We start from the raw sequence: 27,088 nt of genomic DNA on the forward strand, positions 1-27,088 counted from the left end.
ACATGCGCAGACCGTCCTGCTTATTAGCATAATAAAATGAATTCACAAGTGCTTTTATTGAATGCTATTGTCTGCGAGATGCAAATAAAACCACACCACGGAAAATAGTGTGTAATTGGGACACGTCACTAGAGCCATACTGTTTTTTATGTAATTACACATTTAGGATTTGCGACGTACTTGCAGATTAGAATACTGGAGCATTAATCTGCCCGCAGACTTCATCATCGCGCGCCAAACCCACACATGGCAGGCGACACAGTACTGAGTCGCGACACATAGTTTGGAAAGCTCTGACCTAGACGTCAAAAGAGCTTTACTCTACTACATCGAGAGAACACAACCTTTTCGCAAGACCAACCAACTATTCATGTCTTTCTCACCACCACACAAAGGCAACCCCATCTCCAAATCTGGGATAGGTAGGTGGATTGTTAAATGCATACAGATTTGCTACCACAAAGCAAAACAAACGCTATCTGTTCCCCCTAAAGCCCACTCTACACATAAGATAGGGGCTTCCATGGCATTTTTAGGGAACATCCCCTTAGATGATCTTTGCAAAGCAGCTACATGGTCTACACCGCACACTTTCACTAAACACTATTGTGTAGATGTGCAAACTAAGCAACAGGCTAGTGTGGACCAGGCTGTCCTCAAAACACTGTTTCAAAACTACTGCAACAGATACTGGTGGTCGCCGCTAGGAGGGGGTACTGCTACACAATCTATCACGGTGTGTAATCTGCAGCTCATATGCCTCGAACGGAATATGCTACTTACCAGTATGCATCTGTTCTTGGCATGTAGAGCTGCAGATCTACACACGCCTCCCCGGCTACCTTTTATCTGTTCCAGTTTTATCTTATTTAGATACAGCACACATGGGCATCTTTCCTGTTTCTTACAAAGCTCCATCATTTCCCCGCTGTCGAAAAACAATTTGAGGATGGAGCCGAAGCCCATGCGCAATATGATCCAAAGGAGGAGTCGCATACCTCGCGACTTCCAAAGACTTTCCAAGAGAACAACTGCCACATCCGGGCCCAACACCAAATGGCGATCTATGCACAGTGTGTAGATCTGCAGCTCTACATGCCAAGAACAGATGCATACTGGTAAGTAACATATTTCTATTAGTTGGGGAGGTTGTGAGACCTAAAATAATACTGTCATTCTTCTATATCCGCTCCAGTTAGGTTACTTTAATGTAAAGCCTTTCTCAGTCCTTGGTAGCTGTGGCATAGAATATTCAGGCTTAACTCAAAGGAACAAGTATAAAACATTTATCCATACCAAGACAGTTAAGTAAAAAAAACACTAATTCCACTCCAATTAATAAAAATAGTTTAAATTGTAATGGACTAAGATATCCCAACAAGAATTGTATTGGGGATCTAGGTCCTATGATTTTTAGAAGTTGCAAAGTTTTCTAGTGCCTTCATGGCCCAACCACAGGTATCTGGTTGTGCTAGACTGGGTCAAAATCAAATTTATGGCTTACCGCTGTGGAGTGTTGGTTGGTTACAGGGACAAGTTTAGTCCTGGTTAAAAAGTCACATCTTTATTTAGTCTCTCTTTCTGGGGGAGTTTTGTCGTTGGTGAGCGGACTGCTGGTGCCGATCTGACGGAAGGTTTCATGATGGCACTTGTTGCTTTGCATTGGTTCTGGTGAAATCTTCCACACTAGGGGACTAAGACTTTTTTCTGGAAGTTGTGCTGCTTTCAGCTGGGCAAACTAGTGTGTTGAATACAACTGGCAATGCAACAATATGGTGGTACCTCCCGTGGTAGTCTCTGGTTCTTTTAGGTAAAAGTTGAGAAAAGGTTTCTACATATTCACATTTAGCAGTCTTGAGGGGGGGGGGGAGAGTCCTATTTAATACCAGCCAAGGGCCCAGGACCTTTTGGACACCACTTGGTGAGCTAGGACTCCATCTCCCTGAAGCCAGCAGCAGGGCCCACGGTGAATCCAGTTGTACCTGGCCAGCTGCGCTGTCCTTCGTTACAGACTTCTTGCAACATTTGTGTTCCTGAGCTTAAGAGGAGGCTAGCCCTTGGAGAAACTCTTCTGTCCTGGGTTCAAATGGGAGTAGGTCTAATCCTTGGGATTACTCCCCACAGGTAAAAGAGCAAGCTCATTCTTATGGGTTCCAGTCCTTCTGTTTTCCACAGGTCCAACAGTGTTCTGAGGAAGGTAGTCGGCGATGGCACTTTTTTATGCCGGTCACTAGCTTGTGGGTTTAGGTGACTCCCTAATCAATAAAAACAAAAGCTTCACAAGGGGCAACCTGGCCCACTTTGACATTTTCTGGGGGTTTGGCTCTGAACAATCCCAAAGTGCCCTACTCTACCGAAATTCAACATGGTAGAATCTTTATTCCCTTGGTCAGAGCTTTGGGTACAACCCTATGAGGTGTGTAGGCAAATGGGGAACCTGCTCCAGGATTGGTGCCACTCCGGCCCTTGGACAATGGCAGGGGAAGGCCTATGTGAATTACATCTGCCTGTGACGGGGGCTGCCTTCTTGTTACTTGTACGGTTGGTTTCCATAACTCCCCAGGCCATCCTGTCAGGAGGAGGTCACGCTTCCTCCCAGCAGCCAAGGACCTTTTGTTCTCTTTCCTGCAAGCAATTCATACCTCCCAGCAGGCTGCCAGGTGACTGTTGGAGTGGACGTTCTCTTGTCTAAAGCCTCTAGTAGCAGTCTCTGAGATAATCCCGGAGTAATTACCAGTGGCGAAGATTCATTCAAGCATTCCAGCCATCACTTTTTTGTATACTTTAGTAAATGTTCTAAAAGTGGCGTTTTCAAAACAGTAATTTTAAAATATGACTTTACCATGAGATTGGATTATAAATTCCTATTAATGCGTGTGCTTGGATCATGGGTCTAGTGTAGGAAGCTAGCTGTGTATATACTATACCTTAATGGGGTATAGTGTGCACAGAGTCCAGTGGCACCCTAAAGGTAGGCAGTGGTAAAAGTAGATGGCTATTTGTGGTAGTGTGGGCGAGCAGTAAGGCTTTATCAGAGGCTAGTGTTAAGCATTTGTTGTACACACTTAATTAGCAAATGATGTCGCACTCAAAGGCTGAGCTCAGACCAATTTTGTTCGTATACAAATATTATTTTAGTTATGTGATTTCCAGAACCAAGCCAAGCCTGGTGCAGGTAACTGAAATAAATGCTTTGCAAAATACTTATGTAGTGTTTTACAATTAAATGCAGGTTCAAATGCAGTTTATTGAATGACAGGTAAGTTACTGTTTTGAGATTACTTTTCCGTTACTTTGTAAGTTACTTTACACGTTACTTATTGGATTACTTTGCTAATCAGGGTGATATACCTGGATATCACACTGAGACATCTCCTCGACAAAAGTTATTTAAAGGAGGGATCCAGAAACATGTCTGGTGGTGGCAGCTGGCGAGCAGTCACTCAGCCTGGACACTAGTGTTAGGTCGTTTTTCTGGGGACATCTCTAAGATGGCTTCTGTGTGCATTTTTCATTAAATCCCACATCGGTGTGGATTGAATGTGCTGAGAAGTTTGATACCAAACTTCCCAATTTTCAGTAAAGCCATTATGGTACTGTGGCGTTCGTAATGACAAACTCCCAGAATCATATCATCTTAATGGCCTTACTGCATTTACAATGTCTAAGAATTGACTTGGTCACTGTAGGGGTTCAGGGCTCATGCACCTGTACCCTCCCCACTGGTATAGTGCACCCAGCTAGAGGGGTGGCTGACCTATGCCAGGGCAGTGGCTTGTAGGCATGGCACACGGGGATGTGCGCCATGTCGACTTTTCACTTTGTCTGCACCAAAACATGCAGCCTGCAAATGCAGTGTGTAACGGTACAGGGCTTTTAAGGGTGGCACAATAAGTGCTGCAGCCCTTCGAGGCCTTCACTGGCCACAGTGCCCTTGCTAACTGTGGTACTATTTACAAGGGACTGACCTGTGGCCAAAGAGTACCAATTGGGTTTTGTTTTCAATGTAGTTTAGGGAAAGAACATAGTCCCTGGGTACCTGTTTGGCAGGAACCCAGGGCACACTCAGTCAAAGCACATCAGCAGTTTAGCAAAAAGTGGGGGCAACCATGCACTTTCTTACATCTAACTATTTCCAAACAGAAGTTGGACATTATAAAGTGTTGTAACGGCACCCAGTGCTTTTCTATGGAAGAGCCAGCCTTGCCCCACTGAAAAACAACTTTGGAGATTTTTCCCTTCCAGGACATTTAACTTTAGAGCAAATGCTCAGTTTTTTAAATACCACACCTGGGCCTATAATAGCTATTAAAAAGTAAGGTTTAGACCTGGCAAACTGTTTATTCTAATGTGGACTTTTTCACTTTGCCACTGTAGTAGTGGCAAAATCAGTGCTGCAGTCCACTAGGGACTTGTAACTTGCAGGCCCTGTGTACCGAGAGTACCATATATTAGGGTTTTTGTATGTGCGTTTCAATATGCAAATCGGGTATAAGCCAATTGCATATGAAAACATACACTGGACGTCTGCGCCCCACTATTTATAGTCTGTAAACCAGCATCCTTACAGTGTGTTTCTACATTAAGTATAGAAAGTGATGCATTCAAATTAAAATGAAAGTATTCGTGGGGCGTTGAAGACAGTTTAATCCACATTCTAAAGTATAGCTAAATCCCTAATTTTCACTTCCTTCTCCCATGTCGTTTAAATAGTTCTGCTGAATGGATTGCTTTTTTTCTCATTCTTATTGGGCTCTGGACTATATTTCCTCTAATTCCAAGTCCTTAGCCATGATACGACATGACGTTTGATTCTCGGTGAAATCCTAATGGGCTGATTTAGACATTGGCCATCTGTGGACTGCCATACCCTGGTTGGTGCAGCGGTGGCATTGCCATGCCCCACAACCCCCACCCCCTGGTGGTCTGACCGCCGTATTCTGATTTTGGTGGTGCGACGGTCAGAGGCCTTAATATGCTGGTGGTACAGCTGCTGGCCTGCCAAGCATATTAGTTTCCTCACTGCCATAGTTTTCATGGTGGTGAGCCCGCCATTCAATTGTGGCAGTAAGGAAACTAAGGGGGCCTCCAGGACCCGCCTGGTGCCTCAGGGCCATGGGGAAGCATGCAGGGGGGCGCATTGTGTGCCACCTGTCTGCATACACGCCTAGGTTCTGCACGGCATGGACTTACCAGTCTATTGCGTGCACGAACTTGCTTTGGCATTCCCATTGCGGTGCCTTTTTAACAGGCAACGCTGCAGGACTGCACGCCAGACAATGCGGTAACTCGTAATCTGGCGGGAGGCTGGCTGTGTGGGAGCAGGGCGGTGGCGTTCCACTCCAATCCCACACTGTCAAACTCAGAATCAAGCCCTAAGTTTGTCCTGCAAGCACAGTGCAGCAGCGGACACTGCTTGCTATGTTGCTTTGAGAATGTTCAGAGGTTAAGAATAAGGAACTTTAATTTGTGAAATGGCTACTTTGGGGGGCCTTTTTCTCTTAACAAAACAAATACCTCTAGACTAGCCGCGCTTGACTATTCATTAAGCTTTTATATCTGCCAGTGCTAGCTTCTGACTTCTTCAGTGTGCCTCAACTTGTCAGAGGTTTAGCCGACTATCCAGTCAAACAAAAAATTAAATTTGAACAGTAGACCGAATGATTGTATGTAGTAATTGAATATTTAGAAGTACAGTTTTCCACCATTTGTTGTTTTGGGAAGCACTTATTTTGTTGCGGTTTATCTCCTAAAGTATGAAGTTAAACTGTGTTTACGTTTTCAAAACAATATTTTTATGATTTTGTGTATCGGAACATTGTGGTAAGCTACTGGTAAGACATAACATCTTCTGGTGTGTGTATGATTGATGGTGTATCAAAGACAGGAGCTTATTTGTAAGCAATAGGTGTTGGGCACATACAAAATGGCTAAATATAGTTTTGCTAATTGATAGTCATAGTTGCTTTGGGAAAGCAATGTACTGTAACTCCTGAAGGACCCGAACAGCAGCAGGGTGATGCTGACATGCATATTGGCAATTGTTAAAGTGATTGTTTTGTCCCTTCTGGCAGCCCCTTTGTTGTGTGGCTCTGATATATGTATCAGCCACGCTATCACGAAGGGTTGAAACAGTTTATCCTTGTCTTAATGGAGACTGGACTATCTGACCTCGGTTGAAAGTTAGATGTCTCTACAGTGACTATATGAACAAGGTAATTTGTGCATTTGCCTTTCTAACGTTTGCTTCTTACTGGTTTTTTTTTACCGTACACTGTATGCGCAAGGCCTCTCAGCTCTACTGGACTTCCCCCTAGCCTAGTTGAGGGGTCTCCAACCCTTTTCTGTAATAAGAGCTACTTATGCTCAATTAAACTCCCCGAGAGCTACTAATACTATTAGTGTTGCAATAGAGACCACATCAGACAAGATTACATTAGTGGCCACAATATGCAAGATCAGGCTTGGTTGTCAGCAGTGATGTAAAAAAATGACTGTCAATATGGAAGGCTCTAGATGGGTAAGTAACGCCTAACCACCACCACAGCAGCAGTACTGCTGTCACTAATATTATGACATTTGTAAAAAGTCGCCCAAATGTCAGGATTTATCACTCAAATATCTGCTTTAAATATATTTTGGAAATTCAGTCCGTTTTCTCCAAATATCAGTTATGAATTCTGAAAAGAACCTCATTTTTGTCTCAAATATACACTGTTTTGCTATACATTTATTAACTCAACCTGGGAAAAGCTTCTAAATTTAGTAGGCTGGGCTGCACATAGGAGGGCTACTTGAAGGTAGTTGTAGAGCTACCAGGATCTACTTGTTGGAGAATGCTGGCCTAGTGCATTCCTTGATGGCTTACAAGAGCAGCACTGAGATTGGGGACTCTCGCAGCTCCTCTACGGGGTGATGTTGTTAACATCTCAAACGGCTGCAGAGGTAGATATTTTCAGTCCGTCATAATAGAGGTAGTTGTCAGGTTTTCACTAGAAACGTATCTACCGTTCAGAGTAGTGATTTAATGCAGGCTGTGTTTGGAGAGACTTGCCCCATAAGGAAAAGGCACAGCAATATTTTCATTCTAACCCGTTGTCTGGGAACTGTTTTCCATGCTATCATTCTTGCATGTTGTCCGTTTTCTTGGTGATAAAACATGTCCTCTCGGAACAGTGCATAATTGAGTCACATCTGTCGCCTAATCTTTCAGATCAATATAATTAATATCTTTAAAATGAGTAATTTACAGATTAACTAAAATGAGTACCTTTTTACTTTCTCCCCCTACGTTAAATATTATAAAATGAAGGTGCAAGACTTAATCTCCGGTATAGTTACGTCCAGTGTTGGCAGTGCAAACATTTTCTGCCAAATGAGTGCTGTGCGATATTATGGTGCTGCTCCCAGAGGAGTCATTGTGTTGGCTTCCTTGATGCGACACCACATATAGCAAACCACCCTGCTGACACTACACCTTTAGAGGAATTCATGATTTGTTTCAGAAAATAAGAATTAATAAAAATCAAAAAAATCACAACTGCATACAAGGGTGTATGTGATAATACCACATCCTGAATATTCAATCAATTGCTATTGGTAGTCTCTAATCATAAGAATTCTGCCAGTCCAAAATAATAGCGCAAAGTTAATCTGAACTGCCTCGGTGTAGGACTGGCCCTCCATCTTGGGAGCATGTTTACATAAGTTGCAACTTATCGATTTCTAAGAGGATTAATTATTTTTACCTTTTCTGCCAGATATTTCCAAGATCCGGAATAGTGGCGCCTGAAGTGAAATAGTTTCCTCTGTGGCATAACCTATTCCCTGAGCTGAGACAAGATATGATGGTCCCTCCATTCGTTCTTCGGCACTGATCACGACCTTGAAAGCCAGCTTGATGACGCATGCACATCGGTCTCATAATGTAGTTTTATTTCTCTATTAATGCGGAATAGAATCTGCAAAGACGCATTTTAAGCCTTACCTAAAACAGTCTTCGTAAAGCTATAGCTGTTTTAGTCCTCCCATTATCTAACATTGGTTGGCCTCATTGTCAATTATATTGTCTTTTTGATTGGTATGTGTGCCATCATTTGTCAGCTTCACTTGCTCTCCGTGTCTTTTTCTTCCATGGAGCATTGGCCACCTACGGATTGATTTCTGGATTAGTGTTCTTTAGCGCAGCTTGTGCTCGGATTATGGTACTTTTTTTGCGCTTTCTGATGTTTCCAATAGCTGAATGCAGACATCCTGCAATAACGAAACTTTGTGGCATGTAACCAATTTCCGGAACATACATTTTATCTGGCTGTTAGTAATGAAGTTTAAAGGTGTTAAAGATTTTTGCCATACAGTATGTGTTTTTCTGAATTAACGTTTGCTGCAGTGTCACATTTACTTATGTGTTGGCTAACTTTTAGAATTTAGACAATGTTTCCATTCATCAGCAAACCTGTGGTGATTTCAAAATGTTTTTCACTTTTACCTCCAACGAACCTCTAGAGTGACCCTTACTTCCCTTTACCTGTACCCGCCCCTGAACGCTAAATTCACCCTTCCCTCCCTTTACCTCTCCTCACCCGAAGCCTAAAGTCACCCTCACCTCCCTTTACCTCTACCCACCCCTGAGCCCTCATGTCCCCCCTCCTCTCCATTTACCTCGATCAACCCATTTCTTGTTATAGGTGTCACCAGTAGCACAAACTGGGGGAAAAGCACACTAAGCAGGGTACCAAACCAAAGCCAAGTCTTGTCACTCATGTGAATGGCATAGTGATTAGAGGTTCCCAACATGGACACCTGCTAGCTAAAGAACCAACACACATTTGGTTGCACAATTGAATAGTCTGCATGTTTTGTATGATTAGGCAAAGCTAGGTGATTTCGATCACAATTTTAAGATTTTGTTGGCCAGTGTAGTAGTGATTTGGGCTTTAACTTGCTAGAATGTAATTACATTGACTCCTATCGGGTCGGCTGCCACCCTGTCCTTCAGTAATGGCTTTAAGTAGGAGTGTCTCAAACCCTGTCCTCAGTTTGATGTAATTTTGTCCCGTATCGCAGAATGGACTCTCCTTCGTTTGCTGACCTGGGCCCGTCACCAGAGCGACTATTCAATTGTAGACTCCTTTATTCTTTCATCTTGCCATTTGATTTTTGGGGGAAGCTGCATACTGATGAAGTGTGACATAAGGGATTGATGGGAACCGTGGAACTGGAGAAATCCTTGATTTGTCCGACAACTCAAAACCTTTCTCATTTTTTACACTCTTAATATTCCAGATGAGGCCACAGGTGATCTAGAAGATGAATCGTGCCCATGACTGTTTCAAGCAACTGGAGCTTTGCTTTGAGCTCTTACTCCCTGCAGCCTAAAGTTTACTGCCTTTGTAGCATGGATGGGCTTGGTGTTTTTATTTTGCACACTTTTTAATGTTTAATTACCTCTGTACCTACTAAGCCCAACTAAAGGTCATCTCACGTTCTCAGCCTCCAAGCTCCCTTTACTAACCACCATTTGATAACGATTTTTGGGCTATTCGGGTAGGCTGTGATGTATTAGTTGTTGTTAGGGCATGGGCTCCTTTCCTTGGAAGACTCATGATCACTCGACCATGGTTGTGAAATTTGCCTGTAGTAGTAGTAAACATGACTTGTTCAGACCTACTTTGGAATGTGATTGCTTAAACTCCAGTTCTTGAAGTTATTCCACAACAGTCTGGTGGTTATGAACTCCTAGACCAGTACTTCCCATACCTTTTAGAACCATGGCCCAATTTTTAGAACGTCAAATGTTCGCAACCCATCTACTTTTAATGGACATCAGGCAGGATGATTTTTTTAAAGTAACCAAAGCATCTTGTTTTATTTAGTTGCCACTTCGAGTAGGAAATTTCCCATTGACATGGCTACTAAATTTGCACAGACATATTTTATTGATAAATATACAGCAAACAAATGTGTGGAAATTGGGTTTCTGTGAATATTTATTATTTGTGCATAGTGTCTTGATTTGTTTCAGCGCTAATAAAATCGCTTTCCAGCTCACTTCAAAACTACAAAAACAATATACTTCATTTTTGTTTTCCCAACTGCTGAATGCTTAGTTTATTTATAGGTATTTTTGTTGTGTTGCAAAAGTCTACAGCTTCTTTCCCCCCCCCCCCCCCCCCCCCCCCCCTTCAGTGTGTACTACCTTTCCTGGGTGACCCTGAGCTGAATAGACCATGGCTGCATTTAGAGTGGTGGGAGCGGTTTCACTTACACCTGAATAGGCAGTGTCTCATCTGCACAGTGCTGTCTTCACCCTGTTTTGACGCTCCACTCGAGAGGACAGAACTGGTTTGGACTGGGCTCTAAGACCCTTGCCACAGAGAAAATGGAGTAGTACTGTACCTTAAATTCCAGAGAACTGATTAGATAACTTCTGGACTCAATAGGAACCCTTTGCCATGGACAAGAGCTGGAGAGCTGTAAGGAGGAGTACTGCCCCATGCTAGGTTGTACTGCAGTTGCTGCTTCTGCCAAGGAACAGGACAAAGGCTGGAGCTTTGCTGGAACCTGCTTTGCTGGGAACCTGCTTGAAGAAGAATCTTTTGTTTGATGGCCTCCTGTTTGGAAGTCTCAGGGACAGATTGCACCACCAGCACTCCTGAACTCCACTGCTGGGAGTTCTGCCGGGAGATGTCTGTTCCAGTTCTAGACCTCTGGAGGTTGTCCTCGGTGTTGGAAGCTGCAAGAAACCTAAAGAAAACCAGAAAAACTACTCCGACGAAACAGTGATGCTGCGACTTGCACAGAGGGCATGGGCACAGCTTGTGAAGTGCACGATGTACTGGCCCTGCTTGCACCACAGCTCTGATGCCTGCAGTTATAGGCCTTCCTGCCGTAAGTGCATGCATCTTGTTATCACGGAGCCGATACCAACGAGGGTGAATTCACAAACTCTTCGACTTCACATTGCCTCACCAGAACTGATGCCATGCCGCTGTCTGCCTTGGTCCTGGACTTGACACGTTGCCTCCTTGTGCACACGACGCCTCTCCTTTGGCAACCAGGGAATCGGCCTCTACCATGGCACCGATGCCTCAACTCCACGACACTGTTCATCATCCATAGACTTCGTTTTCCCAGGTACTTTTGGGGGGTACTTGTGACTGTGTACCTCGCAGTTGGTGCCGTACTTTGGATTTATGCCTGTCAAGATGCAGTAGTATCCCCAGGAGAGCTATTTGTTTCTATAAGTGATATTTCTTCAAGTAACTGGTTGTTCGAGGCATATGAGCTGCAGATTACACACTTTTGCATAGATCGCCACCTGGTGTTGGGCCCGGATGTGTGCAGTTTGTTTTTCCTCTTGGAAAGTCTTTGGAAGTCACGATGTCGGTGACTCCTCCTTTGGATCACATTGCGCATGGGCTTCGGCTCCATCCTCAGATTGTTATTTTCCGCCATCGGGCTCGGATGTGTTCTCCAGTATTGGGGTGTCTTTCATAGATTCACATGCTTGAATATTCCCCGTCGTCGGGAGTGGGAGTCCCACGGTAAATAATATAGCAATATATACATCCATAATATATCTATATATCTATATATATATATACATAAGTAATCATATAAAACAGAGATATAAGTAAGTGATAACATCAAGAATGTCCCTATATGAAATTTCCATAGAGATACATGGAAAGAGAAAAAAGACATTCGTAGTCTATCTGTCATTATGTTAGTCCAAACTACAGCCAATCAGGCGCCAGCTCCTCTCTAGAACCTTCTCCTCAGAGCTCCTCACCTCAGATTTTCTACCGCACGTCGTGTGACAGGGAGTCTCCCTGAGCTCTGCTCAGTTTTTGTCAGTCAGAATGTCTTCAAGTAAGAAATCTTTGTTTAGACCATGTTCTTCGTGTGGAAAGCTGCGTTTATTTTCTGAGGACCCACACAGTAAGTGTATGTTCGAGGCATGTGGGCTGCTGAATTCATATCTGTGCATAGATCGCCGCCTAGTGTTGGGTCCGGATGTTTGCACGTTGTTGTCCTGGAAGAGTCTTCGAAGTATCCTGGGATAGGTGACTCCTCCCCTGGACTACAGTGCGCATGGGCATCCTCTCCATCCTCAGATTGTTTTTTTCCGCCATTGGGTTCGGATGTGCTTATCTTGACTCCAGTTAGGAAAAACTTTTCCAGGCCAAAAGGCCTTTAGTTCGCGTCTGTACTGTTCCCGATCGGTATCGATAGTATCTTTGTTAGTTTACTAACTTCCAGAACCAACTTTTTCGCATCTTACCCGACCATCGACCCGTCATCGACGATGGAATCAAGGACACCATTCAAGCGGTGTCCTGTATGCAATGCGAAATATCCCCATGTCGACGTCCACCCGGTGTGCAACAAATGCCTTTCACCGGATCACGACGAGTCTACATGTATGGCCTGTGCCCGATTCCGATCCAAGAAGACTCTCCGGAATCGACGAGCAGCGAGACTCGAAGCGCAGCAAGCGGCACCGGCCCCGACCAACATCTTCAGCACCGAGGACGAAGATGTCGAAGACGTGGAGAACCTACCCTCCAGCCCCGCTTCCGAACACGACTCCGGATCGGAGGACGTCGAAGAACGACTCTTTCACAGAGATGAAGCCGACACCGAGGTAGGAGACTACAATGAGGCCTTAGGGGCCAAGAGAGTAGCTCCGGTGACGAGCAAGGCCTACCCGTACAGACTGAGGATATCCCAGTACGCCAGTCTATCAATCCGGTCGAGGGATCGCCTTCGGGCCTTACCCAAGACCTATCCCGCAGTTCTTCGGCCCCGCCCTCTGGCCCGGCCTCGGACATTCAGCGGCAGCCATTACTACCCAAAACGGCTGGTTTCCCTTCTTCGAAACCGAAAGCTGTATTGGTTCACCAGAAACCGAAACCAAAAGTGACGCTGGTCGTATTGAGGCCCACCACACCTTCGACGCCAGCAAAACCCGTCGGCACCGACCGCACCAAACGAGACTTCGGTGCCGAACTTGCAGTAGCTGACGTCGGCGCCGACACACGGAAAAAGACCTTCGGTGCCACCAAACCTACTCGGCTCCCGGCACCGAAGCAATCGGCTCCGACCCCAAAGGTCAAACTGCCTGCTGCGTCTCACACCGCTTCGACAGCACCACCAAAGGCACACTCGCCGACGGCCACTACCGCTCCTCGACTCGATGACCCACTGGCGCCGAAGAAGTCCACGCCCGCCTCTACAGAACCGGTCGGCGCAAAAGAATCGATGGCGCTCCAGGTGCGGCCCGTTGCTGCGCAACGCATCAAACACAAAGCAGTCCTCCAGGACACGTTGGGCTCCGCGCCGATAAAAGCTCCGACAGCCTCTTCGGCACCAGCCAACATCACTTTTGGCCTGCCGCCATCCACGGCCCCAAAACTGTTCCAAATCAGAAGACGGGTCACCCACACCACGATCACGCCTGCCGAACGCTTAAGAAAAAGCTGCCAGTGGCTTCGGAACCAGTTCTTTACGAACCTCTCCATTCCCCTTACCAAGATCCACAGTCCTTCTCTCCCACACACTCCGAAACAGACGTTTGGAGGACTACATGGGTGACCACGTCCCCTACCCCGGAGAGATGGACCCTGAAGGCCAACAGGACCGTGACCAAGCTTGAGATGACCCTGTAGACTCGGGTGCACCTATGGATACACAGGACCCGCAACTCTATGGAGCAAAAACGTCTCCCACAGAGGACACTGCCGCATTCAACGCCCTCATTGAACGTGCTGCGGCCAATCATGGTGTGCAACTCCACTCTGACACCGTCGAGGACGACTTTCTCATGGATACTTTCGCATCCTCAGAAAGGAATATAAAAACTCTACCCATGTTGAAGGGTGTCCTCAAGCCAGCAAAGGACATCTTCAAGGAACCACCAAGAGTAATAAACCCCAGGATCGACCAGAAATACAGGTCGGCGCCTGGGGACCCTACCTACATTAGAGGCCAGTTACCTCTGGATTCCATAGTAGTTGCGAATGCTCGCAAACGGGCACACTCGCATACAGGTGATGCTCCTCCCCCGGACAGAGTCCAAGGTGCTAGAGACCTCCGGCAAACGGGTTGCGGCCCAGGCAGTTAACATATGGCGCATTGCCAATACTCAGGCGCTCCTCGCTCGCTACGATCGAGCACACTACGACACATTAGAACAATTACTCCAACATCTCCCTGACCAATTCAAAGAGGGAGCAGAGATCCTCATCAGGGAGGGACAACTCCTCACAAACACATCCATTAAGTGTGCACTGGATGCCGCGGATACAGCTGCCAGAGCCATAAACACTAGCGTCATGTTGCGACGACACGCCTGGTTACGAATCTCCGGATTCAAACCTGAGGTACAAAATAACATCCTCAACCAGCCTGTCAACCCTGACTACTTATTCGGGCCAGAGGTTGACACCACCCTAGAGAAAATAAAAAAAGGACACAGACACTGCAAAGTCCATGGGGGCTCTCCAAACGCAGTCCTTTCGGAGCGGCTCCTTTCGTCGCCCCGGAAATAGAGGAGCAGGTAGAGGACAGGGGTCACAGCAAACCTACAACAAGGGAAACACACAAAGCTCCTACGATAAAAACACCCGGGGTGGTTATCGTGGCTCAAGCACAAAGGGCAGAGGACGCGGATACGGCAACACCAGGTCCTCCCCCAAGAACAAACAGTGACGCCCTCTCCCTTCCTCCCGACCACATAACACCTGTCGGGGGAAGGCTACAAAGGTTCCTGTCCACGTGGAACTCCATCACCACGGACAGGTGGGTCAAAGATATTGTCAAATACGGTTACTGCCTAGAATTAACCTCGACTCCACCCACAATACCTCCAAAACACCGTCCTATGCCCTCGGAGCACTTAACGCTCTTACAGCAGGAAGTGCTAAGTATGCTACTAAAAGGCGCAATAGAGGTCGTACCCGTCCACGAGAAAGGTACGGGGGTGTACTCCCTGTACTTTTTAATACCGAAAAAGGACGGGTCACTCAGACCTATACTAGACCTGAGACCCCTGAACCGCTACATTCTCTCCGAGCATTTTCACATGCTCACTTAACAGCAAGTCCTCCCGCTGCTCAAGCAGGGAGACTTCCTGGCCACGCTGGACCTCAAAGATGCGTATTTCCACATACCCATTCACCCCTCACACAAAAAATACCTCAGGTTCACTGTTCAGGGGCAGCACTACCAATTCAAAGTCCTTCCCTTCGGCGTGACAACAGCACCCAGAGTTTTCACAAAGTGCCTAGCTACTGTGGCTGCACTTCTACGGAGGCAGCACATGCACATCTACCCTTACCTGGACGACTGGCTTGTTCAAGCAAAGTCAGCCCAGCAATGTGCCAGCCACATGTCCCGCACCATTCACCTCCTTCACAGTCTGCGGTTCTCACTAAATTACCCAAAATCCCATCTCCAACCCGCACACGTACAACAGTACCTAGGTGTGACTCTGGCGGCCACAGCTCAGCCAAATTTAGTGAGAATCAACCGCATGCAAATGCTGATTTCCAAGTTCAAACCACAACACTCCCTTCCCGCGCAAGTGTTTATGCAGTTGATAGGCATGATGGCCTCCTGCATTTTCATTGTCCCACACGCGAGACTACATATGCGCCCGCTTCAGGAGTGCTTAGCACGTCAGTGGAATCAGGCTCAAGGACAGTTGAAAGACCTAGTGTTGGTGAGCGGTCGGGCATACAACTCTCTGCATTGGTGGAATCCACAAAACCTTTGCAAGGGCCGACCGTTCCAAGAGCCTGTTCCACAAATAATACTGACAGCGGACGCGTCTCTCCAGGGATGGGGAGCTCATGTACTCAACTACACAGTGCAGGGACTATGGACAACACAACAAAAGAAGATGCACATCAACCTTCTGGAACTGATGGCAATCTTCCTGGCAATGAAAGCATTCAAAGTACACTTGTGCAACAAAGTCGTGTTGATCCGGACGGACAACATGACCGCCATGTACTACATACAGAAGCAGGGAGGAACACACTCTCCACAGTTGTCTCATCTGGCTCAGAGCATGTGGAAGTGGGCCATTCAGAGGAACATGTTCCTCATGGCGGAACACCTCCCCGGCAAGGACAACCAGATGGCGGATCTGCTCAGCAGACACAGCCACCAGATGCACGAGTGGGAGTTACACCCATCAGTACTCCAACCGTACTTCCAGCAATGGGGTCATCCAGAGATAGACCTATTCGCCACAAGCGAAAACGCAAAATGCCAAAGCTTTGCCGCCAGGTTCCCACATCCACAATCGCAGGGCAATGCGATATGGATGAACTGGTCCGGCAGCTTTGCGTACGCTTTTCCCCCAGCGCTGTTGATACCGCTGGTGGCTCGCAAACTCAGACAACACTCCCTGACACTCGTCCTGGTTGCTCCAACGTGGGCACGCCAGCCATGGTACACCACTTTTCTCGAACTTTCCATGGTGCCGCATCAAAGGCTGCGGATCAAACCCGCGCATTTGACGCAGAACCATGGAGAGATACAGCACCCAGATCCGCAACAGCTGAACCTGGCGATCTGGCTCCTGAAGTCCTAGAGTTTGGCTACCTAAACCTGCCACCTGACTGTATGGACATCATTAAGGAAGCTAGAAGACCCACTACCAGAGCTTGCTATGCAGCCAAATGGAAAAGGTTTGTCATTTATTGCAATAATAATGACATTAACCCGCTAGACGCATCCATCCAAAACATAATTTGTTACTTCTTACACCTATACAGATGCAATCTGGCGTACACCTCTATCCGTGTCCATTTGACCGCAATATCAGCCTATCTCCAAACCAGGCAGCACCTCTCTTTATTCAAAGTGCCTGCCATCAAAGCATTCTTGGAAGGACTCAAACGAGTAATTCCTCCAAGCCACCCACCGGTTCCACTGTGGAACCTCAACTTGGTCCTCACACGCCTGATGGGTCCACCCTTTGAACCTCTACACTCATGCGAGATTCAATTCCTTACCTGGAAAGTAGCTTTCCTAGTAGCGATCACTTCTTTAAGAAGAGTTAGTGAACTCCAGGCACTAACCGTTCAAGAGCCATTTATACAGGTTCACGCCAACAGGGTCGTACTACGTACCAACCCCAAATTCATGCCCAAGGTGATATCGCAGTTCCACATGAATCAAACTATTGAACTGCCTGTTTTCTTTCAAAACCCACAAACTGTCGCAGAAAGAGCACTCCATACACTAGATGTGAAGAGAGCCCTCATGTACTATATCAACAGGACTAAGATCTTTAGGAAGACAAAACAACTTTTCGTTGCCTTTGCCCCACACCACAAAGGTAACGCTATCTCCAAAGCAGGTATAGCCAGATGGATCGTTAAATGTATTCAAATTTGCTATCAAAAGGCTAAACGCACATTAACGATTCCCCCACGAGCCCACTCAACACGTAAGTTAGGGGCCTCCATGGCTTTTCTAGGAAACATTCCCCTGCATGACATATGTAGAGCAGCCACCTGGTCCACTACACACACACATTTACCAAACACTATTGTGTAGATGTGCAATCAAAACAGCAGGCAGCTGTAGGACAGGCTGTTCTCAAAACTCTTTTTCAGACCGCTGCAGCTGGCACTGGTAGCCGCCGCTAATAGGAGGTACTGCTATGTATTCTATGCACAGATATGAATTCAGCAGCCCACATGCCTCGAACTGAATATGCTACTTACCAGTATGCATCTGTTCTTGGCATGTAGGGCTGCTGACATTCATATCGTCCTCCCCGGCGCCTGTAACAGCTGCAGCTCTCAGAATTACTGTAAGCATGGTCATCACTTTCTGTATCTACTCCATCACTGCCACAATGGCGAAAAACAATCTGAGGATGGAGAGGATGCCCATGCGCACTGTAGTCCAGGGGAGGAGTCACCTATCCCAGGATACTTCGAAGACTCTTCCAGGACAACAACGTGCAAACATCCGGACCCAACACTAGGCGGCGATCTATGCACAGATATGAATGTCAGCAGCCCTACATGCCAAGAACAGATGCATACTGGTAAGTAGCATATTCATTACTGTTTGTACCCAGATCATGAAGTGGCAAAATGTAAATTTTGTAGAACTTTTTCTACAAAGACTTTAAAGGACAGAGAAGGCCGTCTCTTAATATGGCTTCAGAGACTGAAGGATAAAGATGACCCAGTGTCTGACATGGAAAGTCTTCTTTCTGGCCGTTCTCAGTCAGCCTCTAAGCGCAGTAGTGTGCAGGAGTTACCATCTCCTTTCCTCAAGAAAAAGAAACTGTCAGCTACCACTTCTGTGGTCTCACCTACTGTTTTGTCGCCTTCGGGACATAGTTCTCAGGCTGAAGAGGCGTCTATTTCCCAGTCCTCGGGAAAAAGACTGTCCGCCTCGTCGACTATGCTGCTGCCGACGAGATCTGCTGTATCTGGCTCGTCGACGGTGACTCTGACGACGACATCGGCTGCTTCGTCGTCGACGAGTGTTCTGTCGACGTTATCCTCGTCGACGGTGACCATCAGTACTTCAAGGGCGGTGACTTCTATTTTGCCCATTACATCGTCGTCGTCGACGAAGAAGGTAAAGGTACCGTCGACGCAACCCGTGTCGTCGACGAAGACTTTATCGATCTCGTCGGCGTCCACTTCGTCGAAGAAGATCCCGTCGACGGTGGCTTCGTCGACTAAAGCGACGTCGGCTCCGTCGGCGACTGCTCCGTCGACGTCTATTTCGTTGGCACAGATTCCGTCGACGTTTATTCCGTCGACCAGCGTTCCATTATCAACAGCTCCGTCGACGAGGCCTTCGCTGAAGACGTCCACAGTGCATACCATGCAGCAGTCGACGGCAGGTTCATTCATAAAGATAAAGGTGAACAAGATTTCGTCTGCCCAAAGGTCAAGGAGGGAACAGCTACCTCATGCAACTTCAGCGTCGCTTTCATCATTCACTGGGGTTCCTTTGACACCATTACCAACTGGTGCTAGCCTCGATAGGCAGGAAGAGATTATTCCTGTAGGGGATGCGCAGCCTCCCTCCCCTTTATTTGCTACGGATTCTGATCAGGAGTCCGAGGGTTTACCGGAGTCCTTTGGAACGGCGCAAAGCCCATCCGACTTGATAATTAAATGCCAGGATGACAGCAGTGAGGGTGAAGACCCAGTTTACATACAGCAGGTGCCTGTGAAACATGCAACGGCGACTCTTCCATTGTCGCTCATAACTAATCTCCAACGCATGTTGGACGACTACAATCCACGCTTTCCTCTATCTCCACAGCGTTCTGAGGTCCCGTTAACTCCTGTGGTTCCAACAACTATACCACCGATACCAAATGTAAATCCTTTACCTCTGCTACCGTCTGCACCACCAAGGCAGGTCCCAGAGAGATTGTTGCCTCACTATGAGCCTCCGCAGGAAGTCCCTCAAGAAACAGAAGAGGGTGAAATCCCAGATGATAGTGGGGATGTGGATAACGATGACGATGATATGGCGGAGTGGGACAATTACCAAGCACAAACTCCATCCCCCTCTCAGATAGTAACAGGGGATTCACCTCCAGTGGACATAGCGAATTTTCACCAGCTAATGGAAAGGGCGGCGCAACGTTTTAAACTGACAACGGAGCGCAGAGAGGAAGATTGTTTCCTGTATGATTTTAAGAGTCAACCTTTTAAACACTCATGCTATTCTTACTATTGTGGAATTTATTTGGGAAGAAGGCAAGAAGTTGATGCAAACACCGAATACCTTGCCGGCACAGGTGCCTAGATTAGAGAAGAAATATAAGGCACCAATAGGAACCCCAGCATGCCTCACGGGACAGGCTAAACCTGAGTCAGTCGTTACGCAGGCAGCGCAACGTAAGGCAAAAAATCCGGCGTCGACTGTCACCGCACCACCGGATCGTGACGGACGTCGAATGGATGCCATAGGGCGTAAGTTCTCTTCAATGGCCTCTACTGTGGTTAGAGCAGCTAATGCCTTGGCCATTTTGGGTCGCTATGACTGACAAGTGTGGGCTGATATTTCAGATGTGTTGCAAGAGTTGCCGGAGCCATCTAAGGCAGAAGCAATGAAGTTGCTTCAAGAGGGAGAAGCAGCATCGGCGGAGATAATTGATTGTGCAGTAGACATCGCCTGCACGGGGTTCCGTCAGCTTGCCGGAGCGGCTGTTCTGCGCAGGCAAGGATGGTTAAGATCAACATCCTTTCGGCAGGAGGTACAGTCCATGATCCTTAACATGGCTTACGACGGCGAGGTGTTATTTGGAAGTCACGTTGATGAGGCACTCCAGTCCATAAAGAAGGATACTGAAACAGCTAGATCCTTAGGAAACCTACAATTTCAAAGGCAAAATTTTCGTGGTGCACGCGGACGCGGCACCTCCTCCTCCAATTTTCGAAGGGGTAGTAATCAATACAGACCCTATAATCAAGGATCCAACCGATATTCGAATGGCCAGCAACAGCAATCTTCACGACAGCAGGCCTCCAAGTTGTATGGAGGGAAATCCTCATACAGAGGAAACGCATCTAAAAGACAGTGACTCTTTCCGGACATGCAGGGTTGGAGGTCGAATCTCTCTGTTCTTTTCTCAATGGTCCTCCATCACAAGGGACCGTTGGGTTTTGGACATTGTGAAAAAAGGACACGCCTTAGAATTCACCAAATTCCCTCCTTCCACACCACCCACCGGACCACCACTTGCTCACATGAAAGAACTTTTGCATCAAGTTCGACTTCTAAAGCAGAAGGGAGCTGTAGAACTGGTGCCAGTATCTCAAAGGGGAAAGGGTTTTTATTCCCGATTTTTCTGATCACGAAGAAGAACGGAGAGTGGAGGCCCATCCTCGATCTAAGGGCACTAAACAAATACCTAAAGAGCCAATCCTTTCGTATGATGACGCTAGTAGACATCTTGCGTCTACTCTCGCAGGAAGATTTCATGGCAACCATAGATCTCCAGGATGCCTATTTTCATATTCCTATATTACAAAGGCATTGCAAGTTCCTGCGCTTTCGAGTGGGTCAACACGATTACCAATTCAAAGTGTTACCGTTTGGTCTGCGCTCGGCCCCTCGTGTGTTCACGAAGGTACTAGCTCCAGTAATAGCGTTTCTGCGACTTCAGGGAGTGCAAATTTTTCCATATCTGGACGATTTTCTCCTGAAATCTAGGTCAAGCACTCACCTAAAACAACACATACTTCTATGCCAGAACGTGTTTCGCTCATTAGGTCTGTCCATAAATGCAGCGAAATCCCAACCTCCTCCTGCTCAGCAAAGGGATTTTCTGGGAGCAACTCTGGAAACGGTATCAGCAAGAGCGTTTCTTTCCCAAGAGCGTCTGCAAAAGATTCTACGGTTGGTGGCTTTGATCAAGTCAAAAGAGTCAGTTTCTGTGAGATTGTTAAAATCGTTTCTGGGGATGGCGTCATCCTCCATTGCCTTAGTTCCCCATTGCAGGCTGAGAACACGTCCTATTCAGGAAGCACTGGATATTCAGTGGCGTCAAGTAACGGGTTCTTTCCACGACATGGTACGTGTCACAGATCAAATTAGGTCAGCACTCGCATGGTGGGAAATCCAGCCAACTTGACAGAAGGCACGTCTTTTCTGTTGGTACCGCCGGACTGGACAATCACGACAGACGCCTCATTAGAGGGATGGGGCGCGCATTTGGAGGATCTCTCGGTAAAAGGGAGATGGTCAACACACCAAAGAACTTGGCACATCAACAGGTTGGAGTTGATGGCGATTTATCTCGCTCTAAAGTCCTTTCTGCCCTTGATCCAAGGAGAATCAGTGCTTATACAGACAGACAACACAACCTGTATGCACTATGTGAACAAACAGGGCGGAACAAAATCCCCAAGTCTCTCCAGGTTAGCTCAAAGAATTTGGGACTGGTCTCTCAGTCATCAAATCATGATCACAGCAGTACACCTGCCAGGAGTATCCAATGTCCTAGCGGATTCCCTGAGCAGGTCCTCCTCGTCGACCCACGAGTGGGAATTACACCAACCCACTCTAGAGAGGATATTCCAACTATGGGGTCGTCCGCAACTGGATCTTTTTGCTACGCCGCAGAACCGGAAATGCCGGAATTATGCAAGCTGGCATCCCCACAAGGAGTCGCTGGGGAATTCCCTTTTGATAAACTGGTGCAATCTATTTGCGTACGCCTTTCCTCCAATTCCCCTCATACCTCGGGTCCTTTGGAAGATGAAGAGACAACCTTGCCACCTGATTCTGATAGCCCCACGCTGGCCCCGACAAGCGTGGTTCTCAGAACTTCTCCTGATGTCCCAATGTCAACCAATCCTCCTGCAACATCGGACAGATCTGCTCACTATGAGCGAAGGGAGAATTTGCCATCCGAATCCCTCCTCACTGAGCTTATCGGCCTGGAACCTGAACACCATGAGTTCGCCCATCTAGACATCCCGCAGGATTGTAGGGATATTTTGGCCCAAGCAAGAGCACCCTCTACAATCAGGACGTACAAGTTCAAATGGAAAAGATTCTGCCACTGGTGCGCTTCTAACGGAGTCCACCCGATACACTCCACGGCGCATCAATTACTACCTTTCTTCCTGCACCTAGCTAATTCTGGACTGTCTTATGCAACCCTACGGGTTTTCCTAGCAGCAATTTCTCGTTTCCGGCAGGATGGATCAAATTCCCTTTGTTCCTCAAGAATAATCCGCCAATTTTTTAAAGGTTTGTTTCGGAAATTCCCGCCAATTCGACGCCCTCCTCCGTTGTGGCATCTTAACGTTGTGTTGGTGCAATTGATGAGACTTCCGTTCGAGCCCATTCACAAGGCCGACTTAAAATATCTAACTTGGAAGGTCGCACTACTTCTGGCATTAACGTCTTCACGTCGTGTCAGTGATATTCATGCTTTTACCATCAAACCTCCGTTCCTGCAGTTCAAACCGGATGCTGTAGTGTTACGCACCAATCCATCCTTCCTACCCAAGGTGCCTACTGATTTTCATATTAATGAACCAGTAATATTAAAGACCTTCTTTGCCAATCCTCAGACACCTGCAGAGCAAAGACTGCACTCTTTGGACGTGAAGCGATGCCTAAAATTCTACATCAGTAGGACAAGTTCGTTTCGAAAATCCGATCAACTTTTTATAGCATATGGACGTTGTCATAAAGGACGTCAGGTTACTAAGCCGACGATTGCACGCTGGATTTCGGCAGCTATTGTTTTCTGCCACCAAAAGGCAAACAAACCCCTACAGTCTTCAGTGAGAGCGCACTCCACTAGGGCAGTATCATCATCTACTGCCTTATTTGCTGGAGTACCTTTGCAACACATCTGCAGAGCAGCTACTTGGTCGACCAGACACACGTTTACTAAGCACTACTGCTTGGCAACGTTAAGCGAAGAGGACACTGCAGTAGGACAGGCAGTGCTACGCAATCTTTTTAAATAAGGTGAGCCTCTTCCTCCCGCCTCCATATTGTTTCCATTTATAATTGACATAATGATGCATTTATACAATTAGTTATTCAGTACTGTCATATGCATAAGAAGATTGATTGTCATTATAATTTCGAAGCTGTGTGATCTTGGAAACAATGATGATTGTTACTGCTAGCTATTCTATATTCAAGCATGTGAATCTATGAAAGACACCCCAATACTGGAGAAGAACAATTGTTACTTACCTGTAAACAGGTGGTTCTCCAGTATTGGTGTCTTTCATAGATTCACATGCGACCCTCCCTCCTCCCTTCAGAGGCTCTCTTCTCCTCATACACTCTAAAGGTCACTTTGGTGCTACGAAAATCTTAGGTGAGTAGCTCTGAGGAGAAGGTTCTAGAGAGGAGCTGGCGCTTGATTGGCTGTAGTTTGGACTAACATAATGACAGAGATAGACTGCGAATGTCTTTTCTCTTTCCATGTATCTCTATGGAAATCTCATATAGGGACATTCTTGATGTTATCACTTACTTATATCTCTGTTTTATATGATTACTTATGTATGTATATATATATATATAGATATATTATGGATGTATATATTGCTATATTATTTACCGTGGGACTCCCACTCCGACGACGGGGAATATTCAAGCATGTGAATCTATGAAAGACACCAATACTGGAGAACCACCTGTTTACAGGTAAGTAACAATTGTTCATCTTCGCGCTCCGGTTCCGAAAAGCTTCCAGTTCGACGATCGACGCGCAATCCTCACCCCAATCGCTGTATTGTTTTGATCATGATCTCTTCAATCAACGCGCTTTCTCGTCGACACAAACCTTCGGTTCCTGTCGTTGATGGCGGCCTTCGGGCCTACCCAGGCTCAGGTCCCGGCTCATGGAAAGAACTCCATTCTAAAAGTGCCCTCAATGTGGGTCAAAATTTCCCCACACCGATCTTCATGAGGTATGCAACCTTTGCCTCTCCCCGGAACACGAGGCTCGAGACTGTCCAGCCTGTAAGTCTTTCCGATCGAAAAAGACTATTCAGGACCGAAGAGCCAGAAGGAACATGGCACACTCCTCGACGTCCATTCCAGTCGACCTCTTCGGAGACGACATCGATCTGGAACATCATCGTACCGAAGAGGACCTCGTCAGCGCTTCCGAGGCCGAAGAGTCGGATGTGGAGGACATCACCCCGGCGCAGAGGGTCGTGAGTACTACAGCCGCACTGACACCCAAAAAGGCTTCGGTCACGCCTTCGCCTCCAGGCCTAGGCAAAACCAGAGACACTGCTTCTCACACCCCACCTTCGGGTCCGGTGAAGAAGCCAAGTAAGCCTTCTGGCGGCTCGGGCTCGAGCCAGCCTGCCAGCGGTGCCGAGAAACACACTTCGGCACCGAAAAAGAAGACGGCCTCCGAGCTCATTACCGAAGCCCTCTGGGTCGAAACCCAGCTCTTCGGTATCGACCAAACCACATAAGGCCACCGACACTTCCAAGACGAAGCACATCTCGGCACCGACCAAGAGACCGGAGGGTCCCAAGCCGGGTTCTAAACATCAGACCGGCACGGAAAAACCCCAAAAAATCATCCGCTTCGACGCCGACGGACCAAATTACCTCCCCAGAGTTATTTACACCGGATCCCTTGCAAAAAAACTCTTACCAAGGATCCAAAAACTGGACCTTTGACGCTCACTACTAAAAAGAGACAATTGGAGAAGCCTGCTCCGCCTCTAAAGAGGAAGGACTCCGCTACCTCTCCATTCAGAATACCTTCCCCTCCTCCTCCACCTCCTTCCCCCTCATCGTTCTCCTACTCCCATCTCCAGACTATGATGACCATGGGGACCCATATTATGAGACCGGGGATGTGCCACAAGACCCCACCCCTACAGGATCTCCAGATCCATGGGACGATTACCATATACCAGATATCCCCAACGTCCCACAAGACGATATTTATCCCTCTAGACCATCTCCACCTGAAGATTCACTAGGGTTTAACCATCTTCTGCAAAGAGCAGCACATTATCATGGGGTGGACATGCATAATGATCCTGTGGAGGAGGATTTCCTCCTAGACACATTCGATACTACACAAAGGTCCACCTCCATACTGCCCATGCTCATGCAGCAGAAGTTTTTAAAGACCCAGTGAGAGCCAGGGTCCTTAACCCATGTATCGAAAAGAAGTACAAACCTGCTCCCTCAGATCCCTCTTACATCAGAGGACCAGCGCTACTAGATTCCTTAGTGGTCTCTACGGCACGTAAAAGGGCAAACTCACAAGCGTCAGGTGATGCACCACCACCTGTCAAGGAATCAAAATTGTTAGATGCTTCAGGTAAACGCACAGCATCACAGGCCGCCAACATATGGTGTAAAGTAAACACTCAGGCACTGCTGGCCAGATACGACAGGGCTCATTATGACGAATTAGAAAGCATAATGCAACATCTCCCTGAAAAATATAAAAGTAAAGCCAACGAGTTGATTCATGAGGGTAAAACCATCACAAACACCTCTATACGTTGTGCCCTAGACGCAGCACACACAGCCTCCAGGGCCATTAACACCAGCGTCCTTCTCCGTCGTCATGCTTGGTTAAGAGTATCTGGGTTTAAACCAGAAGTACAAGCCTCTATCCTTAACCATCCCTTTGACCAGGAACATCTATTCGGACTAAAGGTGGATGAGGCCTTAGAAAAAAATGAAAAAGGACACTGATACGGCGAAATCCATGGGAGCCCTACAGTCACACCCTCCTAGGCGCTCCTTTTGCCGCTCTTCCTCTCGAAGTACATCTAGAGGCTACTCCTCAGATAACGCATCCACTTCCTACAAATCCCCTACTCAGTCCACCTTCAAAAGGGGTTATCAAAGAGGCGGCTATAGGGGCAACAATAATAAAGGCAGAGGCAAAACAAATACCGCCCGCTCTGCCACACCTCCTACCCAATGACCCCCCCCCCCCCCCTGCTCCCGCCAGACCAATCCACTCCGGCCCCTAAACACATACATACACGTAACGCTTCAGCAGGTACTTCCACTACTCTCCCAGAACGACTTTCTCACCACACTGGACTTGAAAGACGCATACTTCCACATTCCAGTACACCATGCTCACAGAAAGTACCTCAGATTTGTAGTGGACGGACAACACTACCAATTCAAAGTGCTCCCGTTCGGAGTCACAACAGCACCACGGGTATTCACCAAGTGCCTAGCGGTGGTGGCGGCACACCTCAGAAGACAGCACATTCACGTCTTCCCATACTTGGTCGATTGGCTGATAAAAGCCACTTCATACAAGCAATGTGTACACCACACCACTACCACAATCCAACTACTTCACCAACTAGGCTTCACGATGAACCACCAAAAGTCCCAGCTAACACCATCCCACATAAAACAATACCTCGGTGCCACCATAGACACCTCAAAAGCAATAGACCACCCCAATCTGTCCAGGATTGCAAGCATTCAGGCTTTGCACCAAAAATTCGTACTTCAACACTCCCTTCCAGCACGAGTGTTTATGCAACTGGTAGGGATGATGGCCTCTTGCATTTTCATAGTGCCTCCCGCA

At 47.1% G+C, this 27,088-nt stretch overlaps 1 long non-coding RNA gene across 21 annotated transcripts in view; it reads left to right on the forward strand.

The window, feature by feature from the left end:
* Window positions 1-27,088, forward strand: part of LOC146796168 (uncharacterized) — a 94,712-nt gene that overhangs the window by 39,607 nt on the left and 28,017 nt on the right. For 4 of the 21 annotated variants that reach the window (XR_014969563.1, XR_014969567.1, XR_014969555.1 and 1 more), the window contains one exon: window positions 9,286-10,054. The exons of 13 other annotated variants lie outside the window; for them this stretch is intronic. This is a non-coding gene — a long non-coding RNA (uncharacterized LOC146796168). Of the gene's footprint in view, window positions 1-7,760; window positions 8,358-9,285; window positions 10,063-27,088 lie in introns of those variants that run through there. 4 more of the 21 variants (XR_014969562.1, XR_014969554.1, XR_014969556.1 and 1 more) reach the window with 3 other exon arrangements.

Source organism: Triturus cristatus, chromosome 10 (genome assembly GCF_964204655.1).
Source record: "Triturus cristatus chromosome 10, aTriCri1.1, whole genome shotgun sequence".
NCBI lineage: Eukaryota > Metazoa > Chordata > Amphibia > Caudata > Salamandridae > Triturus > Triturus cristatus.